Genomic DNA, 4,608 nt, shown 5'->3' with positions numbered 1-4,608 from the left:
TCAGCCGCATGCCACTTTTCCTGGCCAGTGCTGACCCGGCTGGGTCCGTCCCATCTGGAGTAGCATGCGGCTGAAACCGGCTTCCCATGAGCTACTGGGGACAGGAGGAGCCCGGCCAGGTCTGCACCAGTCAGCAGAAGCGGCAGAGCCGTGTGCTGCTCGGGACAGGATGAGCCCAGCCAGAGCGGCAGGGGCTCAGCTGCATTTTCCCCCTGCCTGCACCGGTCAGTCCTGCGTGGCACATGGCTCCGCCGCCACTTCTGCTGGCTGGTGCCAATCTGGCCAGCCTCCTCCCGTCCCCAGCTGCATGCTGCTCCGGATGGGACAGACCTACCCGGGTCAGCACCAGCCAGCAGAGGCAGTGGCGGAGCGGTGTGCCACTCGGGACTGACCAGTGCAGGTAGGGGGAAAGTGCAGCTGAGTCCTGCTGCTCCGGCCGGGCTCATCCTGTCCCGAGAGGCACAGGGCTACTCCTCTTCCCATATGCACCGCATCGGCAACGTCAAGCTGATGTGGCGCGTGTGAGAACCTTGTCCCTTCCCCAGCCCTTCAGCAGCCATTAGGAAGGGGTGGGAACGAAAGCAGAACTGCGGGCCGCAGAAAATGCCTCAGTGGGCAACATGTTGGACAAGCCTGATTTAGCAGATTGGAAGGACATAACCCATCTTCAGAAACCAGAAGGAAGCAATATTCCCTAGCAAAAAAGGACAAGACTTTTTTTATGTAAAATTCTATTTGATATTGCCTGGGGACATGGTTAAAGTTTGCTGCGCTACTAATGCTGTTATGCAATGAGTATTTGGCATTCTGGAAACAAACATTGTTGGGGCATTGTAAACTACACTTTGTGAGGATGTTACCTGCATGTTGTTTACATATTGCTATGTTTCAGCAGATTGGAAAACACACATTAAAGATATTACTGATACAGAAAAGTATTTCTAAGATTTATGCTAATGAAAAAAGCCTCCCTGATGGATGGTCTTCTAAGGAGAAAAAAAGCTTAATGAGATTTGTGCTGGTAGCAGATATGCACTGATGAACTGAATTAATTTCCTGTACGATCAAAAAGCAGCATGTACTTTATAATCGAGCCGTAGAACACACAGTTCTCAATAAAAGGCATTTCCATGAGAAGGTGTTCTGTTCTGAATCTGTCGTATCTGGCAAGTGAGTGCACATCATGGTGGAAAGGAGGGCAGTGTACCGAGAGCTGGTCAGGAGGAGCAGCCGGCTGAAAAATCAACAGTGGTGGAGTTGCCGTACAGTGAGATTTCTGTGTTGAACACACAACAAGAACTGGGGTGGGGAGCGGGAGACAACTGACTCTACCAGGAGGATAGGAGAGGGTACCAGGAAACAGAGAGGAAGAACTTGAGTGACTAGAAGGTGGAGTCTTGGTTCAGGTCCTGTGTATCAAAGAGTTGCTTGTTTTCAGGTGCATCTTTGTGGAAGTGGTTTCTGCACTCCTCGATATCCTCACTCACTGGCCATATACAAGAAAAAGTGCAGGTCTATATTGACATGCCATTTCAAAATCCTGCCTAACTCTTGGTATTGTGAATAGGTGACTGGAACACTACCAGAGGTCCCATTTTTGCCTTGAACCCTTTTGGATACAGCTTCAAAGCCTTGCTTTTGATACAGCACTACATGCCATCCTTTGGCAACCCCTCCAACAGGACAAGACGACTGAAAACTTTAGCCTGCATACATTTAAAATGGAAAAAAAAAAACCAGTGACACATGGCTATCTAGAGAAGATAGCTAGGTGACTTTGTCAGGCACACTGATTTCTAGAGCAAGCGTACAATAAGAGTACCCAGCAAGATGCCAGATTTCAACTAGGTGATATCCAGTCACTGTGACCCCAATGCAGTAGATGTCATAGGGGGTAAGCAGTTGAACAGTTTAAAAAAGACACTGTGCTGTGAAAAGGCTGAAGGATGAGCACACCTATCCATATAGAAACTAATGCAATGAACCTACTCAACGTGAAATCACTCACAATTCTATTAGGCATTGTAATTCTGGAAGAGCTTGACAGATACATCAATGGAAGAAAATGCATGATATGGACACTGCTCTTTTCACATAATGTAACCAGGTTTTCACCAATGTAAACGGCCTCTATGGACAAGTCCATAAAATGTCAACCACTAAGTATCTTTGAAAACAAGTCTACCACTGTTTCTATTCAAAAACTTTTCTTCTTAGATAAGTGCCAGGACTTGAATATTAGTTTCACACTATTATTAGCATATTAATGTATTAGATTTAATTAGTTTAACACATGCACCAAAATTGTTAAGTTCTAGTTGCTGTTATTCCCCTAATTGTGACAGATTCTCAAACTTCCATGAAAAAGTATTAGAAACAAGATTTGTTTGGTGGTATCTTTTACTAAAAAGATAGGGGGAAAATGGTCTGCCTCTGATCTGGGAAGGAAGCAGATGCAGTCTAAGTTAAACAAAAGGAAGAACAATTTCTGCTCTCTAACCCCACTTAAAGAAGTGAGAGAGGGTGGTAGATCAGTGGAACAAAGAGAAGTGATCAAAGGTAGCTACAGAATTAGTTAAAGGAAACTGAAATAGGGTTAATGATGTAAAAGAATAAGACCTTATCTTCAAAATGAAAGAATTGTTATAATCAGTGAGGTGCAGAGAAGTAAGAAGAGGGAACAGCTAAATTAAAACAAGCCATAATACTATTGTCTGAATTACATCCATTGATTTAATGCCCAGTAAAATTATGAATGTTTGTTCCCAGGCCTGTCTTTTGAGGTACTGTGAAGTTTTCACGTGAGGACAAGGATTGTGAGATCAGAGATGAAATAGCTCTTCTGTGGAAAAAATGCATTGTCACCCGTGACTGTATTTCTGTCCTTTATACATTTTTTTGAGAGAGTGCCCTGGAATTGCATCACAGACACAGCAAAAACAATAAAACCATCGGAATCCATGGAAGCTACCCAAGCCTATCACAGAATGGGATATACCTCATCCATGGCACCAACCCTCATGGAAACTATGTAGGTCAAACTAAACAATCATGCTCCAGAATGAACTTTCACAGATCTCCATGAGGGCTAATTGCCCAAATGCTTACCCTGATGCTTTGCAGCCTACATTGAGCTTTGTGCTGCTACAATTGGGCTCTTACCTGTGCCCAAGTTTGTTTAAAGTTAACTTAGCTATGTCTATGGTACACTGCAGTCACAGGGTACGTCCAGATGAGCCCGCACGTGCCTCTTACAGAGTTTCAAAATCCTTTGAGATGCTGCAAGAGGCATGTGTGGGAACAAAAAAACGTTCCCCATGCTTCAAATTTGCAGGCGGGGAGCAAAGTTAGACCCCTGGATATGGTCAAACTATACCCTGGGGGAAAAAACCGGGCCAGGGCACAGTCCTGGAACATGGCCTGAAGCAACCGGAGGCTCGGTCCTCCACAAAGAAGCTCTGGTAGCCTATGAGAGCATCTCTGTGGTTGGCCCTTTCCCCAGTCCTGAAGCATGCTGCCTGCACGTGCAGGGCAGGCAGTGGTGCAAGCTGCACAGACCTGGAACCAGCTTCTGCCAGGTAAGTAGAGGGTCCACACTCACCGGCAGCATCAGAGAAGGAGCAGGAGGCTGGAGAGAGCAAGGGAATGTCTCCAGCTCATTTCCAGGGGCTTGTCTCCAGGCTCCTGCTGGTCTCCAGCCCCTGTTCATTCTCCTACTTGTCTCCAGCCTCAGGAGGCTGGAGATGAGCAGGAGAATGAGCAGGAGGGTGGAGAGGATCCCCTGGAGACAAGCTGGAGACATTCCCCTGTTGTATCCAGGCTCCTGCTCATTCCCCTGTTGTCTCCAGCCTCCCAAGACTGGAGACAAGCAGGAGAACAGGCAGGGGGCTGGAGAGACCAGGAGGCTGGAGATAAGCCCCTGGAAATGAGTTGGAGACATTCCCCTGCTCTCTCCAACCTCCTGCTCCTTCTCTGCTGCCACCGGTGAGTGTGGGGAGCCTGGGAGAGCAAGCAGGGAACTGGGGGGACAAACAGGGAGCAGGGGGAATGAATGGGGGTGGGGATGAGGGGGAATGAGCCTCCTGCTCATTCTCCTATTCTCTCCAGCCTCCTGCTTGTTCTCCTGCTCCTCTCTAGGCTCTGGAGGCTGGAGAGGAGCAGGGGAATGAACAGGGGGCTGGAGACCAACAAGGGGCCTGGGGGGAAGCTGGGACCCTGCAGGCAGAGTAGTCTGCTGTGTGGGGGCGCTCTGCCCTGTGGGGGGCAGGGGACCATTAGCGGTGTGTAGAGGGTGCACATGGGTTCACATGCACCCCCCGAGTGTAGTGGCACACCCCTTCAGAAAAGGCGCCATCAACACTGATAGCAGCACCTGTGGGTAGTTGCCACTTGGCGCCCCCCGCCAGTGTTGTCATCTGCGGGCAGTCAGCAATTGCCGCTGGCTACTGCTGTCACTGCCAGTGGCATCTGCGGGTGGTTGCCAACCCCTGGTCAGTGCTCACCACCCCTCCCCCCACCGTCAAAAGTGCTGGCAGCATCTGCAAGAGCTCCCCGCTTACTGCTGCCACCATACTCCCACCACCACCAACACTGCCATGACCCCCCCAC

General features: G+C 48.9%; 1 protein-coding gene across 1 annotated transcript in view; it reads right to left on the bottom strand.

The window, feature by feature from the left end:
• Nucleotides 1-4,608, bottom strand: part of TBC1D19 (TBC1 domain family member 19) — a 114,840-nt gene that overhangs the window by 104,217 nt on the left and 6,015 nt on the right. The window lies entirely within an intron of this gene.

This window comes from Alligator sinensis, unplaced genomic scaffold (genome assembly GCF_000455745.1).
Source record: "Alligator sinensis unplaced genomic scaffold, ASM45574v1 scaffold183_1, whole genome shotgun sequence".
Lineage (NCBI taxonomy): Eukaryota > Metazoa > Chordata > Crocodylia > Alligatoridae > Alligator > Alligator sinensis.
This window is presented reverse-complemented; position numbering and strand designations above follow the sequence as displayed.